At 41.9% G+C, this 26451-nt stretch overlaps 6 non-coding genes across 6 annotated transcripts; all 6 read right to left on the minus strand.

Moving 5' to 3' along the window:
- Nucleotides 1-377: 377 nt before the first annotated feature.
- On the minus strand, nt 378-449 carry TRNAC-GCA (transfer RNA cysteine (anticodon GCA)). The gene has a single exon. It is a non-coding gene; the product is annotated as a tRNA-Cys (tRNA).
- A 2082-nt stretch (nt 450-2531) lies between these two features.
- TRNAC-GCA (transfer RNA cysteine (anticodon GCA)) lies at nt 2532-2603 on the minus strand. The gene has a single exon. It is a non-coding gene; the product is annotated as a tRNA-Cys (tRNA).
- A 2086-nt stretch (nt 2604-4689) lies between these two features.
- On the minus strand, nt 4690-4761 carry TRNAC-GCA (transfer RNA cysteine (anticodon GCA)). Its single transcript has one exon. It is a non-coding gene; the product is annotated as a tRNA-Cys (tRNA).
- Nucleotides 4762-6852: 2091 nt separating this feature from the next.
- Nucleotides 6853-6924, minus strand: TRNAC-ACA (transfer RNA cysteine (anticodon ACA)). Its single transcript has one exon. It is a non-coding gene; the product is annotated as a tRNA-Cys (tRNA).
- Nucleotides 6925-11184: 4260 nt separating this feature from the next.
- TRNAC-GCA (transfer RNA cysteine (anticodon GCA)) lies at nt 11185-11256 on the minus strand. Its single transcript has one exon. It is a non-coding gene; the product is annotated as a tRNA-Cys (tRNA).
- A 12876-nt stretch (nt 11257-24132) lies between these two features.
- On the minus strand, nt 24133-24204 carry TRNAC-GCA (transfer RNA cysteine (anticodon GCA)). The gene has a single exon. It is a non-coding gene; the product is annotated as a tRNA-Cys (tRNA).
- Nucleotides 24205-26451: the final 2247 nt, after the last annotated feature.

Below are 26451 nucleotides of genomic sequence, written 5' to 3' on the forward strand. Positions count from 1 at the left end.
TTGCTGGGCGTGAGTGTGAAAACTGTTAATTTTCGCACAACAGTCTTAAGGATGCACATAAAACTTTGAGCTATTTTGTTTAAATAGTCGTTTTAGTGTGATATACTTTCAATAAATCCCCAAGAATTGTAGAAAGTGATATAGAAAGAAATTGACAGGTTCTTTCATGTGTGAAGGGGGCACCCAGATTGATCCATGGTGCAGTTACTGGGTGGGAGTGTGAAAACTGTTAATTTTCAACAAGAGTCTTAAGGATGCACATAAAACATTGAGCTATTTTGCTTAATTAGTCGTTTTAGTGTGACATACTTTCAAAAAAACCCCAAGAATTGAAAAAAGCGATACAGAAAGAAATTTACAGCTTCTTTAAAGTATTAAGGGGGCACCTGGATTTGAACCAGGGCCCTCTTGATCTGCAGTCAAATGCTCTACCACTGAGCAATACCCCCTTGTTGTGACATATGGAACTGGATGGACTGGAAACTACTGCTGTGGATCTCATCAGAACGGCTTCCTCTTGTATAGGCTGTCTCTATACCACCTGCTGATTTATTAGTCACAGGGTCTGGGACACAGCCTGACTCATGCCCCTGGCTACAAGCTGATGGACACTCTCAACACACCTGCTCCTTCACTATTCACACCAAAATACATAGCATGACAGCTGGTCCTAGGCCAAGGGTGCCAATTCACTCTCAAGCTAACTCTTGCTTCACTAGTCACAGGGACTGCTATGGAGACCGGCTGCTGGTCCTTTCACACAACCCTTTTACGGACGCAGATAAAACCTAAAACTCTTTTTAATTAGTGGTTTTTCTGTGACATACTTTGGAGAAATCTCCAGAACTTGAAATAAGTAACAGAGATTTTTTGTTTTCCTTAAAAGGAAAAGTGGGAAGCAAGACTTTGACTGGGGACCTCTTGACCTGCAGTCAAATACTTTACTGCTGAGCTACACACACCCTCTTTTCAAGAAGGCTGCCTTCACACACACCTTATTACTGTGAGCAGCAGGCTGGAGAGTGCACAAGTCACATATAATACCATGGACTCTGACTAGCACTGAGTTATACCTACTCTGGGATTCCAGCTGTGGGACTAGCTTACTCTCTTGTCTATCCACCATGCTGGAAGTGAGAGTGAGTCTTACTCTCTTCTGCAATCACTCTGTGCCCTAAACATATCAGTATTAGTCTCTTGTCTGCTCACTCTCTGCAGTAAGTGTGCCAAGCTGTCAGTGACTCAGCCAGTCTAAGCCTCTTAGCTCATTTAAAAATCCACAGCCTCAGACATTGACAGAACACAACTCTAGTGAGGAAAGACTTTTTTTTAACAGTGCTTTGGTTAGCAGTACCATACAACTCTCACACAGTCACTATCTCTTCTAATCGATGCAAGTTCACATAGATGTCTTTTAAAATGCAATTTCTGTGTCCCTCACATGGTAATGTCTTTAACAATGCTATATCTTTGTTTTATGGTAAAACAATTTGATATGGTATACATATTAGACCAGTCTAACTGTACATTCTAGTAACGGTAAGCAGGCGTAATACTAGTGAAACACACTGGAAACAGTATACAGGCTAGTCACAGTGTACAAGCATGTGGGTCCAGTTTTGTCTAGCCGATGATACCTTACATACTAATTACAGTAAATAGGTGTGCTACTGGAGAAAGACACAAGTAACAGCATGCAGGCATTTGTTTCTTACACATAGTACTATCAGTAAGCACACATGCTACTGTCCAAACTCAGTTCTAAAACTGCAGAGACTTCTGTTACAGTATAAGGACATTTGTGAAAGCATTACGGACACACACTCACATCTTTGCAGCTGTACAGGCACACAGTGTTTCTTAAAGCACAACAAATCAGCTGTCCTGTGGTAAATACAGTGGAATTTAGATACTTGTGATTTGTTTACCCATATATTTTTTCTTTGCACCTGCAATTTCTGCTATATGCTCAATTATTAGAAGCAATGCTTGTTAATAAATCCATGCCGTAAAACATTATCTATGTGCTGCACACTACACAATGTAGAAACATGTATTAAAGTACACAGCATCATGCTGTGTACACAAATTTCAATTTGTCTCTGTGTGCCAATGTATGAACTCTTGTTTTACTCGAATTGATCCATGGTGCAGTTACTGGGCGTGAGTGTGAAAACTGTTAATTTTCGCACAACAGTCTTAAGGATGCACATAGAACTTTGAGGTATTTTGTTTAAATAGTCGTTTTAGTGTAATATACTTCCAATAAATCATCAAGAATTGTAGAAAGTGATATAGAAAGAAATTGACAGCTTCTTTCATGTGTGAAGGGGGCACCCAGATTGATCCATGGTGCAGTTACTGGGTGTGAGTGTGAAAACTGTTAATTTTCAACAAGAGTCTTAAGGATGCACATAAAACTTTGAGCTATTTTGCTTAATTAGTCGTTTTAGTGTGACATACTTTCAAAAAATCCCAAAGAATTGAAAAAAGCGATTCAGAAAGAAATTGACAGCTTCTTTAAAGTATTAAGGGGACACCTGGATTTGAACCAGGGACCTCTTGATCTGCAGTCAAATTCTCTATCACTGAGCTATACCCCCTTGTTGTAACATCTGGAAGAGGATGGACTAGAAACTGCTGCTGTGGATCTCAGCAGAACGGCTTCCTCTTTTATAGGCTGTCTCTATACCACCTGCTGATTTATTAGTCACAGGGTCTGGGACACAGCCTGACTCATGCCCCTGGCTACAAGCTGATGGACACACTCAACACACCTGCTGCTTTACTATTCACACCAAAATACATAGCATGACAGCTGGTCCTAGGCCAAGGGTGCCAATTCACTCTCAAGCTAACTCTTGCTTTACTAGTCACAGGGACTGCTATGGAGACCGGCTGCTGGTCCTTTCACACAACCCTCTTACGGACGCAGATAAAAACTAAAACTCTTTTTAATTAGTGGTTTTTCTGTGACATACTTTCGAGAAATCTCCAGAAATTGAAATAAGTAACAGAGATTTTTTTTTTTTCCTTAAAAGGAGAAGTGAGAAGCAAGAATTGAACTGGGGACCTCTTGACCTGCAGTCAAATACTTTACTGCTGAGCTACACACACCCTCTTTCAAGAAGGCTGCCTTCACACACACCTTATTATTGTGAGCAGCAGGCTGTAGAGTGCACAAGTCACATATAATACCATGGACTCTGACTAGCACTGAGTTATACCTCCTCTGGGATTCCAGCTGTGGGACTAGCTTACTCTCTTGTCTACTCACCATGCTGGAAGTGAGAGTGAGTCTTACTCTCTTCTGCAATCACTCTGTGCCCTAAACATATCAGTATTAGTCTCTTGTCTGCTCACTCTCTGCAGTAAGTGTGCAAAGCTGTCAGTGACTCAGCCAGTCTAAGCCTCCTAGCTCATTTAAAAATCCACTGCCTCAGACATTGACAGAACACAACTCTAGTGAGGAAAGACTTTTTTTTTAACAGTGCTTTGGTTAGCAGTACCATACAACTCTCACACAGTCACTATCTCTTCTAATCGATGCAAGTTCACATTGATGTCTTTTAAAATGCAATTTCTGTGTCCCTCACATGGTAATGTCTTTAACAATGGTATATCTTTGTTTTATGGTAAAATAATTTGATATGGTATACATATTGGACCAGTCTAACTGTACATTCTAGTAACGGTAAGCTGGCGTAATACTAGTGAAACACACTGGAAACAGTATACAGGCTAGTCACAGTGTACCAGCATTTAGGTCCAGTTTTGTCTAGCCGATGTTACCTTACATACTAATTACAGTAAATAGGTGTGCTACTGGAGAAAGACACAAGTAACAGCATGCAGGCATTTGTTTCTTACACATATTACTATCAGTAAGCACACATGCTACTGTCCAAACTCAGTTCTAAAACTGCAGAGACTTCTGTTACAGTATAAGGACATTTGTGAAAGCATTACGGGCATACAGTGTCCACACACTCACATCTTTGCTGCTGTACAGGCACACAGTGTTTCTTAAAGCACAACAAATCAGCTGTCCTGTGGTAAATACAGTGGAATTTAGATACTTGTGATTTGTTTACCCATGTATTTTTTCTTTGCTCCTGCAATTTCTGCTATATGCTCAATTATTAGAAGCAATGCTTGTTAATAAATCCATGCCGTAAAACATTATCTATGTGCTGCACACTACACAATGTAGAAAGATGTATTAAAGTACACAGTATCATGCTGTGTACACAAATTTCAATTTGTCTCTGTGTGCCAATGTATGAACTCTTGTTTTACTCGAATTGATCCATGGTGCAGTTACTGGGCGTGAGTGTGAAAACTGTTAATTTTCGCACAACAGTCTTAAGGATGCACATAAAACTTTGAGGTATTTTGTTTAAATAGTCGTTTTAGTGTGAAATACTTTCAATAAATCCCCAAGAATTGTAGAAAGTGATATAGAAAGAAATTGACAGCTTCTTTCATGTGTGAAGGGGGCACCCAGATTGATCCATGGTGCAGTTACTGGGTGTGAGTGTGAAAACTGTTAATGTTCAACAAGAGTCTTAAGGATGCACATAAAACTTTGAGCTATTTTGCTTAATTAGTTGTTTTAGTGTGACGTACTTTCAAGAAATCCCCAAGAATTTGAAAAAGCGATACAGAAAGAAATTGACAGCTTTTTTACGGGGGCACCTGGATTTGAACCAGGGACCTCTTGATCTGCAGTCAAATGCTCTACCACTGAGCTATACCCCCTTGCTGTACTATCTGGAACTGGATGGACTAGAAACTGCTGCTGTGGATCTCAGCAGAACGGCTTCCTCTTTTATAGGCTGTCTCTATACCACCTGCTGATTTATTAGTCACAGGGTCTGGGACACAGCCTGACTCATGCCCCTGGCTACAAGCTGATGGACACACTCAACATACCTGCTGCTTTACTATTCACACCAAAATACATAGCATGACAGCTGGTCCTAGGCCAAGGGTGCCAATTCACTCTTAAGCTAACTCTTGCTTCACTAGTGACAGGGACTGCTATGGAGACCGGCTGCTGGTCCTTTCACACAACCCTCTTACGGACGCAGATAAAACCTAAAACTCTTTTTAATTAGTGGTTTTTCTGTGACATACTTTCGAGAAATCTCCACAAATTGAAATAAGTAACGGAGATTTTTTTTTTCCTTAAAAGGAGAAGTGGGAAGCAAGGCTTGAACTGGGGACCTCTTGACCTGCTGTCAAATACTTTACTGCTGAGCTACACACACCCTCTTTTCAAGTCGTATGCCTTTACACACACCTTATTACTGTGAGCAGCAGGCTGGAGAGTGCACAAGTCACATATAATACCATGGACTCTGACTAGCACTGAGTTATACCTACTCTGGGATTCCAGCTGTGGGACTAGCTTACTCTCTTGTCTACTCACCATTCTGGAAGTGAGAGTGAGTCTTACTCTCTTCTGCAATCACTCTGTGCCCTAAATATCAGTCTTAGTCTCTCGTCTGCTCACTCACTGCAGTAAGTGTGCAAAGCTGAAAAGTGACTCAGCCAGTCTAAGCCTCCTAGCTCATTTAAAAATCCACTGCCTCAGCCATTGACAGAACACAACTCTAGTGAGGAAAGACTTCTTTTTAACAGTGCTTTGGTTAGCAGTACCATACAACTATCACACAGTCACTATCTCTTCTAATCGATGCAAGTTCACAAAGATGTCTTTTAAAATGCAATTTCTGTGTCCCTCACGTGGTAATGTCTTTAACAATGCTATATCTTTGTTTTATGGTAAAACAATTTGATATGGTATACATATTGTACCGGTCTTACTGTACATTCTAGTAACGGTAAGCTGGCTTAATACTAGTGAAACACACTGGAAACAGTATACAGGCTAGTCACAGTGTACCAGCATTTGGGTCCAGTTTTGTCTAGCCGATGTTACCTTACATACTAATTACAGTAAATAGGTGTGCTACTGGAGAAAGACACAAGTAACAGCATGCAGGCATTTGTTTCTTACACATATTACTATCAGTAAGCACACATGCTACTGTCCAAACTCAGTTCTAACACTGCAGAGACTTCTGTTACAGTATAAGGACATTTGTGAAAGCATTACGGGCATACAGTGTCCACACACTCACATCTTTGCTGCTGTACAGGCACACAGTGTTTCTTAAAGCACAACAAATCAGCTGTGCTGTGGTAAATACAGTGGAATTTAGAAACTTGTGATTTGTTTACCCATGTATTTTTTCTTTGCACCTGCAATTTCTGCTATGTGCTCAATTATTAGAAGCAATGCTTGTTAATAAATCCATGCCGTAAAACATTATCTGTGTGCTGCACACTACAGAATGTAGAAAGATGTATTAAAGTACACAGTACCATGCTGTGTACACAAATTTCAATTTGTCTCTGTGTGCCAATGTACGAACTCTTGTTTTACTCGAATTGATCCATGGTGCAGTTACTGGGCGTGAGTGTGAAAACTGTTAATTTTCGCACAACAGTCTTAAGGATGCACATACAACTTTGAGGTATTTTTTTTAAATTGTCGTTTTAGTGTGATATACTTTCAAGAAATCATCAAGAATTGTAGAAAGTGATATAGAAATAAATTGACAGCTTCTTTCATGTGTGAAGGGGGCACCCAGATTGATCCATGGTGCAGTTACTGGGTGTGAGTGTGAAAACTGTTAATTTTCAACAAGAGTCTTAAGGATGCACAGAAAACTTTGAGCTATTTTGCTTAATTAGTCGTTTTAGTGTGACATACTTTCAAAAAATCCCCAAGAATTGAAAAAAGCGATACAGAAAGAAATTGACAGCTTCTTTAAAGTATTAAGGGGGCACCCAGATTTGAACCAGGGACCTCTTGATCTGTAGTCAAATGCTCTACCACTGAGCTCTACCCCCTTGTCGTGACATCTGGAACTGGATGGACTGGAAACTGCTGCTGTGGATCTCATCAGAACGGCTTCCTCTTTTATAGGCTGTCTCTATACCACCTGCTGATTTATTAGTCACAGGGTCTGGGACACAGCCTGACTCATGCCCCTGGCTACAAGCTGATGGACACACTCAACACACCTGCTGCTTCACTATTCACACCAAAATACATAGCATGACAGCAGGTCCTAGGCCAAGGGTGCCAATTCACTCTCAAGCTTACTCTTGCTTCACTAGTCACAGGGACTGCTATGGAGACCGCCTGCTGGTCCTTTCACACAACCCTTTTACGGACGCAGATAAACCTAAAACTCTTTTTAATTAGTGGTTTTTTTGTGACATACTTTCGAGAATTCTCCAGAACTTGAAATAAGTAACAGAGATTTTTTGTTTTCCTTAAAAGGAAAAGTGGGAAGCAAGACTTTAACTGGGGACCTCTTGACCTGCAGTCAAATACTTTACTGCTGAGCTACACACACCCTCTTTTCAAGAAGGCTGCCTTCACACACACCTTATTACTGTGAGCAGCAGGCTGGAGAGTGCACAAGTCACATATAATACCATGGACTCTGACTAGCACTGAGTTATACCTACTCTGGGATTCCAGCTGTGGGACTAGCTTACTCTCTTGTCTATCCACCATGCTGGAAGTGAGAGTGAGTCTTACTCTCTTCTGCAATCACTCTGTGCCCTAAACATATCAGTATTAGTCTCTTGTCTGCTCACTCTCTGCAGTAAGTGTGCCAAGCTGTCAGTGACTCAGCCAGTCTAAGCCTCCTAGCTCATTTAAAAATCCACAGCCTCAGACATTGACAGAACACAACTCTAGTGAGGAAAGACTTTTTTTTAACAGTGCTTTGGTTAGCAGTACCATACAACTCTCACACAGTCACTATCTCTTCTAATCGATGCAAGTTCACATAGATGTCTTTTAAAATGCAATTTCTGTGTCCCTCAGATGGTAATGTCTTTAACAATGCTATATCTTTGTTTTATGGTAAAACAATTTGATATGGTATACATATTGGACCAGTCTAACTGTACATTCTAGTAACGGTAAGCAGGCGTAATACTAGTGAAACACACTGGAAACAGTATACAGGCTAGTCACAGTGTACAAGCATGTGGGTCCAGTTTTGTCTAGCCGATGATACCTTACATACTAATTACAGTAAATAGGTGTGCTACTGGAGAAAGACACAAGTAACAGCATGCAGGCATTTGTTTCCTACACATAGTACTATCAGTAAGCACACATGCTACTGTCCAAACTCAGTTCTAAAACTGCAGAGACTTCTGTTACAGTATAAGGACATTTGTGAAAGCATTATGGGCATACAGTGTCCACACACTCACATCTTTGCTGCTGTACAGGCACACAGTGTTTCTTAAAGCACAACAAATCAGCTGTCCTGTGGTAAATACAGTGGAATTTAGATACTTGTGATTTGTTTACCCATGTATTTTTTCTTTGCACCTGCAATTTCTGCTATATGCTCAATTATTAGAAGCAATGCTTGTTAATAAATCCATGCCGTAAAACATTATGTGTGTGCTGCACACTACAGAATGTAGAAAGATGTATTAAAGTACACAGTATCATGCTGTGTACACAAATTTCAATTTGTCTCTGTGTGCCAATGTACGAACTCTTGTTTTACTCGAATTGATCCATGGTGCAGTTACTGGGCGTGAGTGTGAAAACTGTTAATTTTCACTCAACATTCTTAAGGATGCACATAAAACTTTGAGGTATTTTGCTTAAATAGTCATTTTAGTGTGATATACTTTGAATAAATCATCAAGAATTGTAGAAAGTGATATAGAAATAAATTGACAGCTTCTTTCATGTGTGAAGGGGGCACCCAGATTGATCCATGGTGCAGTTACTGGGTGTGAGTGTGAAAACTGATAATTTTCAACAAGAGTCTTAAGGATGCATATAAAACTTTGAGCTATTTTGCTTAATTAGTCGTTTTAGTGTGACATACTTTCAAAAAATCCCCAAGAATTGAAAAAAGCGACACAGAAAGAAATTTACAGCTTCTTTAAAGTATTAAGGGAGCACCCAGATTTGAAAGAGGGACTTCTTAATCTGTAGTCAAATGCTCTACCACTGAGCTATAACCCCTTGTCCTGACATGTAGAACTGGATGGACTAGAAAGTGCTGCTGTGGATCTCATCAGAACGGCTTCTTCTTTTATAGGCTGTCTCTATACCACCTGCTGATTTATTAGTCACAGGGTCTGGGACACAGCCTGACTCATGCCCCTGGCTACAAGCTGATGGACACACTCAACACACCTGCTGCTTCACTATTCACTCCAAAATACATAGCATGACAGCAGGTCCTAGGCCAAGGGTGCCAATTCACTCTCAAGCTTACTCTTGCTTCACTAGTCACAGGGACTGCTATGGAGACCGGCTGCTGGTCCTTTCACACAACCCTCTTACGGACGCAGATAAAACCTAAAATTCTTTTTAATTAGTGGTTTTTCTGTGACATACTTTCAAGAAATCTCCAGAAATTGAAATAAGTAACAGAGAATTATTTTTGTTGTTCCTTAAAAGGAGAAGTGGGAAGCAAGACTTGAACTGGGGATCTCTTGATCTGCAGTCAAACACTTTACTGCTGAGCTATACACATCCTCTTTTCAAGAAATATGCCTTCACACACACCTTTTTACTGCGAGCAGCAGGCTTTAGAGTGCAGACGTCACATATAATACCATGGACTCTGACTAGCACTGAGTTATACCTACTCTGGGATTCCAGCTGTAGGACTAGCTTACTCTCTTGTCTACTCACCATGCTGGAAGTGAGAGTGAGTCTTACTCTCTTCTGCAATCATTCTGTGCCCTAAACATATCAGTATTAGTCTCTTGTCTGCTCACTCTCTGCAGTAAGTGTGCAAATCTGTCAGTGACTCAGCCAGTCTAAGCCTCCTAGCTCATTTAAAAATCCACTGCCTCAGACATTGACAGAACACAACTCTAGTGAGGAAAGACTTTTTTTTAACAGTGCTTTGGTTAGCAGTACCATACAACTCTAACACAGTCACTATCTCTTCTAATCGATGCAAGTTCACATAGCTGTCTTTTAAAATGCAATTTCTGTGTCCCTCACGTGGTAATGTCTTTAACAATGCTATATCTTTGTTTTGTGGTAAAACAATTTGATATGGTATACATATTGGACCAGTCTAACTGTACATTCTAGTAACGGTAAGCTGGCGTAATACTAGTGAAACACACTGGAAACAGTATACAGGCTAGTCACAGTGCACCAGCATTTGGGTCCAGTTTTGTCTAGCCGATGTTACCTTACATACTAATTACAGTCAATAGGTGTGCTACTGGAGAAAGACACAAGTAACAGCATGCAGGCATTTGTTTCTTACACATATTACTATCAGTAAGCACACATGCTACTGTCCAAACTCAGTTCTAACACTGCAGAGACTTCTGTTACAGTATAAGGACATTTGTGAAAGCATTACGGGCATACAGTGTCCACACTCTCACATCTTTGCTGCTGTACAGGCACACAGTGTTTCTTAAAGCACAACAAACCAGCTGTGCTGTGGTAAATACAGTGGAATTTAGAAACTTGTGATTTGTTTACCCATGTATTTTTTCTTTGCACCTGCAATTTCTGCTATGCGCTCAATTATTAGAAGCAGTGGTTGTTAATAAATCCATGCCGTAAAACATTATGTGTGTGCTGCACACTACAGAATGTAGAAAGATGTATTAAAGTACACAGTATCATGCTGTGTACACAAATTTCAATTTGTCTCTGTGTGCCAATGTACAAACTCTTGTTTACTCGAATTGATCCATGGTGCAGTTACTGGGCTTGAGTGTGAAAACTGTTAATTTTCGCACAACATTCTTAAGGATGCACATAAAACTTTGAGGTATTTTGTTTAAATAGTCGTTTTAGTGTGATATACTTTCAATAAATCATCAAGAATTGTAGAAAGTGATATAGAAATAAATTGACAGCTTCTTTCATGTGTGAAGGGGGCACCCAGATTGATCCATGGTGCAGTTACTGGGTGTGAGTGTGAAAACTGTTAATTTTCAACAAGAGTCTTAAGGATGCACATAAAACTTTGAGCTATTTTGCTTAATTAGTCGTTTTAGTGTGACATACTTTCAAAAAATCCCCAAGAATTGAAAAAAGCGACACAGAAAGAAATTTACAGCTTCTTTAAAGTATTAAGGGGGCACCCAGATTTGAACCAGGGACTTCTTGAACTGCAGTCAAATGCTCTACCTCTGAGCTATACCCCCTTGTTGTGACATGTAGAACTGGATGGACTAGAAAGTGCTGCTGTGGATCTCACCAGAACGGCTTCCTCTTTTATAGGCTGTCTCTATACCACCTGCTGATTTATTAGTCACAGGGTCTGGGACACAGTCTGACTCATGCCCCTGGCTACAAGCTGATGGACACACTCAACACACCTGCTGCTTCACTGTCGCGCGGGCTCTCATTATTCTAAATGAGACTACTGGATTTCTAGGTAGCAGGATCTATAACGGTGTGGGGGACTGAGTCTGACCCACGTGTAAAGAACTCTGTCACCCTAAATCCGGTTTTTACTCCGGCTAACTAGCAGTGCCTCATTTCTCCCATGTGGAAGAAATGATTTGGCAGCCGAGCGCATGACATCTCTGGAACTTCTCAGGGAAGTCGTGGTTACTCAGATCCAAACCAACTCTCTTATTTCCAATATGATCTCATATACAAATGACAAAGACAGTATAAGTTTTATATAATATTTTTAATAAAACGACTGTATTTTAGATATTAAGGCGTGAGCCGCAATAACCAGAACGATACAACACAGTAGAATTGAAATAGTCACCAGGAGAGTAAAACATAAGAACAAAGCTATCATATTGTCTAACAGTTTCTTCTCTCCCTCTGCTTGTTCTATTTAGAGCACAGCATGTTAAGCTTCTATCTTGCCTATTAGAATCACTGTGGAGACATCAGCCCTCATACCTGAGTAAAGACCTGTGATCTTGGTTCAGCATCTGCAACGAAGCAGTCAGCGTCTAGTTGTGGTTCCCTGGTCGGAATCTCCCTCTGCGTGTATTGGGACAAGGAAGTGATTTTATAACTAACATGTCATCGTGATCACAAAATGTCCCTACGCAGGAATGCCAAGTCTAATCTCCTACCATGTCTATCGGCAATGTACCAGACTGTATCCTTGACTGAAGCACACAGTAAATATGTTATGGAGAACTCCAGTGCTGAAGTAGGCAAAACAGTGTGATATGAATAAAAAACAACACCGTAGAACTGGCTATTTGAAAAATAACAGTACGAAGCCTAATAAAAAGCATGTAGAGGAATGTGCACAGAGGCTCTAAGCTGTCAGCAAATTAATAAAATATATTCAGGGCAAAGTGCACAAAGGCCTAAAGCCTGAAGCTAAAGCGCAATGAATACGTAAAACTAACCACACTACACCCTCCCCTTGTCGGTAGCAAGTGGTTCCAATAATATAAAAGGATGCCCCAAATATAAACAATACCTAAAACAATTATTTCGACAAGGTGAGAAGACAACAAAGTCATAAATTTAGGTAACATGTGACCATAAAGCCAAATTCAATATAGTGTCAATTTCGTAAAAATCCAATCGTCAGATAGAAGCAATAGAACGCAGTAGTTCCTCCACTTCGATATATGTCAATATCGGAAGATCCACGCCACAAAGTACCATGGAGCAGGTGTGATCCAAAGCCCCAAAACCATTCAGGGCGGCACCCCGTGCAGGGCCTATGAAAGAGACAATACTATCTTCCTCCAGGAAGGGAATCTCATAAACTGCCTCACGAAGCAAGCGCATCCGTAGTACACAAGTCTGGGAATGAGCCCTAATCGGGAACATCAACAGATCAGTATCGACCATTGGAGGGCGCAGCAGTGAGAGACAGAGAGCCAGTGCATGTTCAAACGAGCACCAAAGGCATCGAAACACGGGTTGCACACAATCCAAAACCGGTCTGAATGACAGAGACCAGTCACACTCCAAATGTCCCAGGAGCGTCGCTCCAAAATGCTGCATCATGCGTTCACGACACAGCTGCGCTGACGGGAGCAGCAATACAGGATCTCGTCGTGACGGGACAGCCATTGCAAAAAAATGGCAACAACAGCAAGACTCCAGCCAATAAAGCCAAAGTAATCGGGAAACCCCCAAAAATGCTTCCGAAAATAGAATGTATAGCCGAAGGTATCAAACCGAATATGGAAGAGAAGGTATGAGCAAAACCAACACCAACGACTTTGAAAAAATGTGCAATACCAGCAGTGCTGGATGCATTAAATATACGTCCCACAAGTTCACCGAAGTGATTCGGAAAGTTAGTATTCAAAAGGGACTGTATCTCCGCCGATGACCTTGCCACCTGAAGTGCGTAGGTCTCGCTAGCAGATGTAAGGGCCACATGCTTTTGAAACAATAAAGCTTTTAGCCGACTCAACTTGTCGAAATCAACCTTGGAAGTAGCAATATGAGGCCAGATGTCCGCTACCTCCCTAAATTGAGTGGGGGGAAACAACACATTCCCGCAGCACGTAACGGCCTTGTTGACAACGACGATGTAAACTATTCCGGCACGCATGCCACAGCAGCGTTCGCTGTTAAGAACAATGTAACTGCCGTTAGAAAGCACCTGGAAAGTGTTCTTAATAACCGGGACTGGAACTCCCTTCAGATAACAAGCTAAGTTAGCAATCGAAGCGTTACACGCCCCGTGCAAGGACAGCTGTTTACAAACCATTGAATGGCTGACAGAAGCTTCGCATTCGCTGCCGCTAAGAAAAACCTCCTTCAAACCATTAACACATCTGTACTGAAAGGGAAGGTCCCACACCTCGTGTATGTAACTGTCTCCCAATAGTTCATATCTACCCACCGGAATGTGCTTCAAACACGAAGTAAATTGCAAAGTAGAGATAGGCAAATTAATAACCCCATGAATCAACCATTCAGCTGACGGAATCTGACGGAATCTCAGCTACCGTGAAAGGCAGTTTCTCTAATTTCTCAATATTTAACATAACATATGTTGCTTCCTTTTTAGCCATCAGTTGTTGTTGACGAGTCAAATTAAAAGAGATAAAGATCTCTCTGGCACAAACGTGCTGCCATGGAACGCGACCCGCCTTCAAGGTCTGAAGAGTCCAACCCAGCTGCATGATGGACCGCGTCTGACTCTGCCCATGATATAAAGAAGACATGTCCGATTTAATAATGTCAATGGCAGAAGAAACAATGCTGTCAATCGTGTAAACACGGTCAGAAAGGGTATGCATGCCATTATCAACAACAGACAAAGTCTGCATCAGATTTTCCTGATCAATCTGCCTCAACTGGGCTGCAGCCTCTTGTTGTGAAAGCTTCCAAATCTCATTATAAACCTCGTATAAGAACCTTTTCTTCTGTGGTACTTTGGGACCTGACAAAAAATCTTGTAAGTCAGTATCATTAGACAGTAACGTGAGATGTGACTTAACTGCATCCAGCGTGGATGACTTCAACCATTGCTTACAAAGCTTCCCCACACTGTATGTAGTTATAATATCAGCATGTTCTGGTGATACATAACGAGGGTCTGCCCTACTAGTCCTGAACCCCCCTGAAGAGGTGACAAAACGTTGATGACACACATTAGTGTCTACAGGCCATAATAACCACCCGCCTGGATGTAACGATGAAGTGTTAAGCGTACCATTTTGGACCCAATGTGTAAAGTCACTAAAAGTAGCATTTACATAGTGCTGCCAATTTGTTAATTTAGAAGGGACAGGTATACTAGGCAAAGTCAACTCCTTAATTGTCGCTAAGCCCAAACAGCTAGCCTGTTGTACTGTGTCATTGAGGAAAATCATTTGGACCGGGATAATACATGCTCTAAATAACGTGTCTCTGCCCCGCATATGCCAATTTTTCGAACCCAAACACTTTTTAAGTCAACAGTTTTAAACCAGTATTCATATCCCTCGACCAAACAAATTGGAATACAGTAATTTAGTATCGGTCAATAACATTTGCTTATTAGAATACGGTGCAACTTTAAAATAGTAGGACTTAGCATTACGTTGATCATGCCCAGAAAAATATGCAAATTTATCATAATACGTTTTCGAACTACCTTGTGGAGGAGTCGAGCAATGTTCCCATTGCACATAATTAAACATGGGCTTAGGGCTACTAGCTTTATGAATAAAGTGGTGTCCATAATAGTTATAACAAAACATGTCACCATGATTATCTCTAAACTGGTAAGCATCTTCATCGTCATAGACAGTATAGTATTGCAAATCCGTTAGCATAGATCTACTGTCTTCACATCCCAATCATCAGAAACAATGCCAGGTATAACAATATCATTCATTGATAATTTGAGGACATACGGTATTTGAATCAATTCAGTGGGACCATATATATCAAACATTACTTTATCCCACACAATTCCATCCGGAACTGGTATAGCAGAAATGTTCACTGTGGACAAGTCTCTTCGAACCATATGAGACGAAAAATGCGGTTTTAACACAGTCTCTACGTGCTCAATGTCAGATCGATCAGGAAGAAAATGACCATGTATTATCAGAAAAAAAGTAACCACAAATCCCAACCATAATAAAATAGTCATCACGGCCAAAAACAGCGAAAAATAGTTCCAAGGAAAAACAAAATATGTTCGTTTAAGCCATCCCAGCAGCCGTCGTGGACCGTGGACAGAAGACACCGAGGACGAGGAGCCGGACACATCATTATCAGCGTCGTTGAAGCAGCCAGAAGCAGTTCTAGCAAAAGGTGCAACTGTGAACAAAGAAGCAGATGGAGGCTCTCGCCGTGGCACGCTATAAACCACATGTTCAGAAACGTCAGTAGAACGTACAGCAATTTGATCACAAGATTCCATATTAATCGCCGTCGGTGGAACAATCGCAAGATCATCATCCACCCTCCCCAAGCTCGGAGAGGAAACAGTGTCGGTGAAAATCACCTGCAGCGGGACTTCTTCCCCAGTAGTGAGAGGGATTCCGGAACTACTGGGTGTCCCTCTTGGTCTGCTGTGCAGAATCGGCCACATGTTGTAACTTGACATTATCAATGGAAACAAAGCGATTTCCTTTGGCCCCTCGCAGCGGCGGTAAAATCACAGTTCTCGTGCCGCTCACCCCCAACACAGGGACAGGTTCTCGATAAGAAGGACCAAATTCTTTTTTAACTGCGACCTTTTCACGCACTAGATCCCCAATCCTGGGTATCCAACCAGTAGGTGTTACTGGCTCATCCTTAATTCCTGAGGAGGAAGCACTGGCAGAAGAGTTATCTTCACGGAATTGTTGTAAATCCTGCAAAACAGTGACACGATCATTTATGTCAAAGGGCGTATCTGCCGCCTCCACACCAGGGCCATCTAGATCAGGAACATACATTCATGTTCCAAACAGGCACTCATATGAAGTACGACCCCCCAGTGACCTTCTAGGCAAGTTATTAAGTGCTCTCTGTACTCCATATAGGTGGGCTAGCCAACCACGACCCATACCTATAACTCTGGCCGTTAAGGACTGCTTTAAATCACGATTTAAACGTTCCACGACAGAATTTCCCTCAGGATGAAATGGAGACGAGAATTGGAGTTGGACCCCCAACGAAGCCATGGTGTCCCTGAATGCCTTAGAGGCAAAAGCAGGGCCCTGGTCCGAATGAAAAGCCGCAACTGCAAATGTATCGACAAAGATGCGCAAATTTTTACTAACAGTTCGAGCGTCAGCCGAGCGTTGTGGCCATACCCATACAAATCTGGAGCACGAATCTACAGCAACCAAAATATATTTGTATGCACTATCTGGTGTCAGTGGACCACAATGATCCAAGTACACACACTGTAATGGTTTATTTGAAATCAGAAGGGGCGTCTGCTGCGGGCGTCTAGCCGACGATGCTTTAATTTGTTGACAAACGTCACAACAAAGGACATATTGCTTCGTCTCTTTATAGAGACCAGGCCACCAGTAACAAGCCTGTAAAAGTGAAATCGTGGCAGCCACCCCAGCATGTGCAGAAGCCACCCCCTCATGTGCTGCAGAAATTAATCGAGGTCTCTCAATTTTATTGGGAATTTCACGTACACCAATGCCTGGAATTGTAACAGTAGCATTCAGCGCACCATTCAAGCAGTAACTATATTTTGAAGGAAATCCTTTAGGAACGGGCGTGCCAGCAGCCGTAGCCTAATGGCAGCCGAAATTTCTGTGTCTGGTTTGGAACTCGAACGAGTCACTGCGGCCACAGTGGCGACAGCCACTGCTGATTTCGCGGCTTCATCAGCCAAAGTATTCCCAGCAACGTGTATTCCAACGCGCTGGTGTCCAAGTGTATGCACAACATGGAGGTTAGGAAGCGTTTCCTTCAGATCCGCAACCTTACCCCACAACATTTTATTTTTAATGGTGTTGCCTTTAGAATCTCTGAACCCATTCATCTTCCAATAGTGTAGATATTCATTGAAAGACTGAACACAGTAGTAGGAGTCACAGACCAGCAAGGTTAAAGTCGCTGGATCCGCGTGCTCCAACGCTAACAATAGAGCTTTGAGCTCAGCCAGCTGTGCCGTGCAATCTCCCAAGGTTTTAGTGTAAGTATGTCGGGGGCAGAACACTTCCCCCTCCATAGTGCCGCTCACCACCGCACATGCAGCAGAATACTGTTGTTTAGTCCCAACCGCTGGTTGCGCAGAGCCATCGGTATACATGACCACTTGATATTGGTCAATAGGCAACGTACCAGCAAGAACAGGGTATTCCATCTCATATTGAAGAAATTCTTGAGTCTGCAGTTTAGGGTCAAATACATAATCTACATCAGTGGCTGTCAAAGACGTAGCCCATTGTATCCACCGCGGGTGTAAAGCTTTCGAATTTGGAACACTCGCTTTTGTAACTGCCTCTAAGGCCGGAATCGGGGAAACGACAACGATGCGTTGACCCTTTGCCAGCGGTCTTTCTTTAATAACAGCCATCTGTACTGCAGTGAGAATTTTCTCAGTTTGTGCAAAACGTTGCTCTGCAGCTGAATACAAGTGAGACTTGTATGCAATCGGGACTGTCTCCCCTTCATTAAAGGTGACCTAAGTAAACCCAACAGCCCCAGGTATCACCATGATGACTAAATGTGTCTTATTGTCCCGTGTGTGTAAGTGTTTAACAGCTAAGAGATCACTCTGTAACTCTCGCAGTATGTGTGTATGTTCAATCGTCCAAAATCTACTCGAAAAATTTGGGCGAATCAACTCGTATAAGGGTTTTATACGCGTCGCATATTCAGGAATGTAAGTTCTGCCAAAATTCAGAAACCCCAACAATGACTGGAGCTTCCGAACCGTATGAGGAGGCTGCAACAAAGCACATTCCTCCAAAAAATGTGGCGCTAGGCTCTTGCCCTCACTCGACAACTCATATCCCAGGAAAATGACGCTGAGGAAGGCAATCTTTGATTTCTTAAAATTAAACTTATAGCCAATATCAGCAAACCCCACAACAATGCGCGATACACGCCTTAGATGTTGCAGAATCTCATCATCTGTCAGATATATGTCATCAACATATGATAATGCTTCAGGGTCGAACTCATGCAGCATTTCAGTCACACGAGCCGAAAACAGTCCTGGGCTATTCTTATACCCCTGAGGCAAAAAAAATTCTGAGAGCCAAACGCACAGAAACAGGTATAGTACCGACTCTCGGGCGCTATATTCTGGCAGAAAAATCCATTCGAGATATCTAATGTTGTTTTGTATTTTCTACGCACTATATTATTCATAAGCGCTTCACTCTGTGAATTCTGTATTGCATATGTGCGTGTATGACTATTCAAATGTCGGTGATCCACCACTATCCTATATGAATGGTCCGGTTTAGCAACCGGAAACAAGGGATTATTCATCGGCGAGACGCAGGGCTCAATGATACCCTGGTACTCCAATTGTGTAAGTATTTTCCTAACCGATGCCCTAGCTTCAAATTTGATAGGATACTGCGGTTGTGGCTGAGGGTCGCCCTTTATCGGAATTACATGATAAGGTGATTGTCTGTCCCACCCCACGTTATTTCTATACAAGGCGGGAGCCTGTGCTAGAGCCCATGATTTACTATAGGACTCCGCTAGTTCTCTCGGAACAAGTGGTGAGAAGGAAGGAGCAATCACCTCCTCCCCAACCGGACAGTCGCGAACAAAGTCAGGTGGCCAATCTTGTTCGGCCAGCAGAACATCATATGATTTCACCACATGGTCCCAAAAAATGGCGTTTATAATACGGTCAATGTCCCCTTCCAATCGCAGAGTCACTTCATATACTCTATCAGGATCAGAGACTCGCATATCCGCGTCTCGACTTGTATGAAGTCATCAGTTGCTTTCACCTCCAGATGCTCTAGAAGACTCCAGCGAACTATTGTGACCTCTGCCGCGCTGTCTAACAGTGCTAATGCCCATGTCTTGTTCGTCAAGACAACTCTCTTCTTGAGCAGCATGTCTCACTGAGACAGCTGCCACTTTCTTCTTTTTAAATTGCTGTTTTTGTTGAGGCGGTTTCTCTTCTTGTTTAATAGAAACCTCCGCTGAGCGTTGTGAATCCTGTCTCGGTTTCACGTACGCCGTCCTCCGCTCTGACCGCCCACCTCTCTCACTTCTCTTTTCCGAGGAGTCCTGAAAGGAACGAGATTGGCGTGTATCAGTATATTGATATCTATCAGGCGTCTTCAAAGTATCCCTATTCCTGAGATTATACTTATTCTGTGGGGTCTCCGGTTGCGGAGACTGCCCACCATCTTTCTTAGGTGTTTGCTGTTTTTTTTCCCAGCGCTTTTTCGAACCCTCAGGTTGTTGCTGTTTAGCATTGTCTTTATTATTCTTTCCCTGTAACTGGGGTTTTGTGGTCTAGCCCCCAGGCTATCACGACCAATACTAGAATACGTTTCCGCTATTATTCTCGGAAGCTCCCGCTCCTGATCAAGCAGCGGAACATCCCGAAGACGCATTCGCACTGCCAGTGCTACTGCCTCTCCTTTGAGATTACTCAAAATAATAGAAGAAACCGTGGCAAAATTGCCCAGCAACTGCATGCCCAAATCTAAGGCAGGGGCAGCCCCATATTCATCCTGAATCTGTTTAAGCACGTCCGGTAAATTAGCTAATGTCGGTGTACCGTGTGCCATAGTGTAGAGCGCGGCAAACACCGTGCCCCAGGTATTACAAAGGTCCACCGGAGGAACCATCCCATACGGCAAACACATAGTCAAAATCCTATGTTTATCCTGAGGTCCCGTATGGGGAAATGCTGCTTCCAGCGTATTAATTTTTTGCGCCAGCCAAAATGGAGTCTCCTCTCGTTTAGCCGGTACCTTACCCATAACTGAGTGTACAGTGGCCGGATTAATTCCCGGAACCACTGTCTGTGGGTGCGCTGGAGCAGCACGCGCTGCATTCGTATTTAGTGTCTGCATTACAAACTGAACTAATCGTCTATATGTAGCCGTTAATTCTGTATATAAACGACGAACCTCAACCACTGCCAATTGAGCAACCGCAGGATGTGGTGTATATGTAGCCAATAAAGGCCAGGTAGGACCATCATTACTCAGTGGACCTAACCTAACTTGTGCTACTGTGTGTGTGGGAGGGCGCCATCAAGCCAATTATGGTGTTCTTGATAAGATAGAGGTATTTCTAAATAAGCGTAAGCCCTGTATTGTCCAGGGACATTCGCAACAGTGTATTCGTGAAAAGTATTTGTTCCCCCATCCACTGCTGGAAATCCGACCCAAGAATAAAAAAGTTCCGTTCTATAGGCTGCATGGGCGTCCACCACAAAAGTGACTGGACCCCACTGGACAGTCAGTCCATGTGTCAATAGATGTCCCGTGAGCGGGTGACGCATATTAATTGTTATATTCACTACATTAGGATTCACCATTTTTATAAAAAATAGCTTCAGGTCAGAGAAGGCACACCAATATCGGGGTTTTTCCTTTCAAAGTTCAAGCTTGAACAACCAACCACTAAGCAATAGGAAGCACCTATCCCGTGGCGGCGGAAACCCTCAGCCCCACAGACGTCTCCGTATACGGAACCGAGGAGTCAAAACATATATGAGACCAAGAGAGTCAGTCGGACCTAAACATTAGAGCCAGACCAAACGTTGGCGGCGCCATGTCGCGCGGGCTCTCATTATTCTAAATGAGACTACTGGATTTCTAGGTAGCAGGATCTATAACGGTGTGGGGGACTGAGTCTGACCCACGTGTAAAGAACTCTGTCACCCTAAATCCGGTTTTTGCTCCGGCTAACTAGCAGTGCCTCATTTCTCCCATGTGGAAGAAATGATTTGGCAGCCGAGCGCATGACATCTCTGGAACTTCTCAGGGAAGTCGTGGTTACTCAGATCCAAACCAACTCTCTTATTTCCAATATGATCTCATATACAAATGACAAAGACAGTATAAGTTTTATATAATATTTTTAATAAAACAACTGTATTTTAGATATTAAGGCGTGAGCCGCAATTACCAGAACGATACAACACAGTAGAATTGAAATAGTCACCAGGAGAGTAAAACATAAGAACAAAGCTATCATATTGTCTAACAGTTTCTACTCTCCCTCTGCTTGTTCTATTTAGAGCACAGCATGTTAAGCTTCTAGCTTGCCTATTAGAATCACTGTGGAGACATCAGCCCTCATACCTGAGTAAAGACCTGTGATCTTGGTTGAGCATCTGCAACGAAGCAGTCAGCGTCTAGTTGTGGTTCCCTGGTCGGAATCTCCCTCTGCGTGTATTGGGACAAGGAAGTGATTTTATAACTAACATGTCATCGTGATCACAAAATGTCCCTATGCAGGAATGCCAAGTCTAAACTCCTACCACGTCTATCGGCAATGTACCAGACTGTATCCTTGACTGAAGCACAGAGTAAATATGTTATGGAGAACTCCAGTGCTGAAGTAGGCAAAACAGTGTGATATGAATAAAAAACAACACCGTAGAACTGGCTATTTGAAAAATAACAGTACGAAGCCTAATAAAAAGCATGTAGAGCAAAGTGCACAGAGGCTCTAAGATGTCAGCAAATGAATAAAATATATTCAGGGCAGAGTGCACAAAGGCCTAAATCCTGAAGCTAAAGCGCAATGAATATGTAAAACTAACCACACTACACACTATTCACTCCAAAATACATAGCATGACAGCAGGTCCTAGGCCAAGGGTGCCAATTCACTCTCAAGCTAACTCTTGCTTCACTAGTCACAGGGACTGCTATGGAGACCGGCTGCTGGTCCTTTCACACAACCCTCTTACGGACGCAGATAAAACCTAAAACTCTTTTTAATTAGTGGTTTTTCTGTGACATACTTTCAAGAAATCTCCAGAAATTGAAATAAGTAACAGTAAATTATTTTTGTTGTTCCTTAAAAGGAGAAGTGGGAAGCAAGACTTGAACTGGGGATCTCTTGATCTGCAGTCATACACTTTACTGCTGAGCTATACACATCCTCTTTTAAAAAAATATGCCTTCACACACACCTTATTACTGCGACCAGCAGGCTGCAGAGTGCAGACGTCACATATAATACCATGGACTCTGACTAGCACTGAGTTATACCTACTCTGGGATTCCAGCTGTGGGACTAGCTTACTCTCTTGTCTACTCACCATGCTGGAAGTGAGAGTGAATCTTACTCTCTTCTGCAATCACTCTGTGCCCTAAATTTCAGTCTTAGTCTCTCGTCTGCTCACTCTCTGCAGTAAGTGTGCAAAGCTGTCAGTGACTCATCCAGTCTAAGCCTCCTAGCTCATTTAAAAATCCACTGCCTCAGACATTGACAGAACACAACTCTAGTGAGGGAAGACTTCTTTTTAACAGTGCTTTGGTTAGCAGTACCATACAACTCTCACACAGTCACTATCTCTTCTTATCGATGCAAGTTCACATAAATGTCTTTTAAAATGCAATTTCTGTGTCCCTCACGTGGTAATGTCTTTAACAATGCTATATCTTTGTTTTATGGTAAAACAATTTGATATGGTATACATATTGGACCAGTCTTACTGTACATTCTAGTAACGGTAAGCTGGCGTGATACTAATGAAACACACTGGAAACAGTACACAGGCCAGTCACAGTGTACCAGCATTTGGGTCCAGTTTTGTCTAGCTGATGTTACCTTACATACTAATTACAGTAAATAGGTGTGCTACTGGAGAAAGACACAAGTAACAGCATGCAGGCATTTGTTTCTTACACATATTACTATCAGTAAGCACACATGCTACTGTCCAAACTCAGTTCTAAAACTGCAGAGACTTCTGTTACAGTATAAGGACATTTGTGAAAGCATTACGGGCATACAGTGTCCACACACTCACATCTTGGCTGCTGTACAGGCACACAGTGTTTCTTAAAGCACAACAAATCAGCTGTGCTGTGGTAAATACAGTGGAATTTAGAAACTTGTGATTTGTTTACCCATGTATTTTTTCTTTGCACCTGCAATTTCTGCTATATGCTCAATTATTAGAAGCAATGCTTGTTAATAAATCCATGCCGTAAAACATTATCTGTGTGCTGCACACTACAGAATGAAGAAAGATGTATTAAAGTACACAGTATCATGCTGTGTACACAAATTTCAATTTGTCCCTGTGTGCCAATGTACGAACTCTTGTTTTACTCGAATTGATCCATGGTGCAATTACTGGGCGTGAGTGTGAAAACTGTTAATTTTCGCACAACAGTCTTAAGGATGCACATAAAACTTTGCGGTATTTTGTTTAAATAGTCGTTTTAGTGTGATATACTTTCAATAAATCTTTAAGAATTGTAGAAAGTGATATAGAAAGAAATTGAAAGCTTCTTTCATGTGTGAAGGGGGCACCCAGATTGATCCATGGTGCAGTTACTGGGTGTGAGTGTGAAAACTGTTAATTTTCAACAAGAGTCTTACGGATGCACATAAAACTTTGAGCTATTTTGCTTAATTAGTTGTTTTAGTGTGACGTACTTTCAAAAAATCCCCAAGAATTGAAAAAAGCGATACAGAAAGAAATTGACAGCTTCTTTAAAGTATTAAGGGGGCACCTGGATTTGAACCAGGGACCTCTTGATCTGCAGTCAAATTCTCTACCACTGAGCTATACGCCCTTGTTGTAATATCTGGAAGTGGATGGACTAGAAACTGCTGCTGTGGATCTCAGCAGAACGGCTTCCTCTTTTATAGGCTGTCTCTATATCACCGGCTGATTTATTAGTCACAGTGTCTGGGACACAGCCTGACTCATGCCCCTGGCTACAAGCTGATGGACACACTCAACACACCTGCTGCTTCACTATTCACACCAAAATACATAGCATGACAGCTGGTCCTAGGCCAAGGGTGCCAATTCACTCTCAAGCTTACTCTTGCTTCACTAGTCACAGGGACTGCTAAGGAGACCGGCTGCTGGTCCTTTCACACAACCCTCTTACGGACGCAGATAAAACCTAAAACTCTTTTTAATTAGTGGTTTTTCTGTGACATACTTTCGAGAAATCTCCAGAAATTGAAATAATTAACAGAGATTTTTTGTTTTCCTTAAAAGGAGAAGTGGGAAGCAAGACTTGAGCTGGGGACCTCTTGACCTGCAGTCAAATACTTTACTGCTGAGCTACACACACCTTCTTTTCAAGAAGGCTGCCTTCACACACACCTTATTACTGTGAGCAGCAGGCTGGAGAGTGCACAAGTCACATATAATACCATGGACTCTGACTAGCACTGAGTTATACCCCCTCTGGGTTTCCAGCTGTGGGACTAGCTTACTCTCTTGTGTACTCACCGTGCTAGAAGTGAGAGTGAGTCTTACTCTCTTCTGCAATCACTCTGTGCCCTAAACATATCAGTATTAGTCTCTTGTCTGCTCACTCTCTGCGGTAAGTGTGCAAAGCTGTCAGTGACTCAGCCAGTCTAAGCCTCCTAGCTCATTTAAAAATCCACTGCCTCAGACATTGACAGAACACAACTCTTGTGAGGAAAGACTTTTTTTTTAACAGTGCTTTGGTTAGCAGTACCATACAACTCTCACACAGTCACTATCTCTTCTAATCGATGCAAGTTCACATAGATGTCTTTTAAAATGCAATTTCTGTGTCCCTCACGTGGTAATGTCTTTAACAATGCTATATCTTTGTTTTATGGTAAAACAATTTGATATGGTATACATATTGGACCAGTCTTACTGTACATTCTAGTAACGGTAAGCTGGCGTGATACTAATGAAACACACTGAAAACAGTACACAGGCCAGTCACAGTGTACCAGCATTTGGGTCCAGTTTTGTCTAGCCTATGTTACCTTACATACTAATTACAGTAAATTGGTGTGCTACTGGAGAAAGACACAAGTAACAGCATGCAGGCATTTGTTTCTTACACATATTACTATCAGTAAGCACACATGCTACTGTCCAAACTCAGTTCTAACACTGCAGAGACTTCTGTTACAGTATAAGGACATTTGTGAAAGCATTACGGGCATACAGTGTCCACACACACACATCTTTGCTGCTGTACAGGCACACAGTGTTTCTTAAAGCACAACAAATCAGCTGTGCTGTGGTAAATACAGTGGAATTTAGAAATATGTGATTTGTTTACCCATGTATTTTTTCTTTGCACCTGCAATTTGTGCTATATGCTCAATTATTAGAAGCAATGCTTGTTAATAAATCCATGCCGTAAAACATTATGTGTGTGCTGCACACTACAGAATGTAGAAAGATGTATTAAAGTACACAGTATCATGCTGTGTACACAAATTTCAATTTGTCTCTTTGTGCCAATGTACGAACTCTTGTTTTACTCGAATTGATCCATGGTGCAATTACTGGGCGTGAGTGTGAAAACTGTTAATTTTCGCACAACATTCTTAAGGATGCACATAAAACTTTGAGGTATTTTATTTAAATAGTCGTTTTAGTGTGATATACTTTCAATAAATCATCAAGAATTGTAGAAAGTGATATAGAAAGAAATTGACAGCTTCATTCATGTGTGAAGGGGGCACCCAGATTGATCCATGGTGCAGTTACTGGGTGTCAGTGTGAAAACTGTTAATTTTCAACAAGAGTCTTAAGGATGCACATAAAACTTTGAGCTATTTTGCTTAATTAGTCGTTTTAGTGTGACATACTTTCAAAAAATCCCCAAGAATTGAAAAAAGCGAAACAGAAGGAAATTTACAGCTTCTTTAAAGTATTAAGGGGGCACCGAGATTTGAACCAGGGACCTCTTGATCTGCAGTCAAATGCTCCACCACTGAGCTATACCCCATTGTCAAGACAAGTAGAACTGGATGGACTGGAAAGTGCTGCTGTGGATCTCATCAGAACGGCTTCCTCTTTTATAGGCTGT

The sequence above is a fragment of the Pleurodeles waltl genome, chromosome 4_1 (assembly GCF_031143425.1).
Source record: "Pleurodeles waltl isolate 20211129_DDA chromosome 4_1, aPleWal1.hap1.20221129, whole genome shotgun sequence".
NCBI lineage: Eukaryota > Metazoa > Chordata > Amphibia > Caudata > Salamandridae > Pleurodeles > Pleurodeles waltl.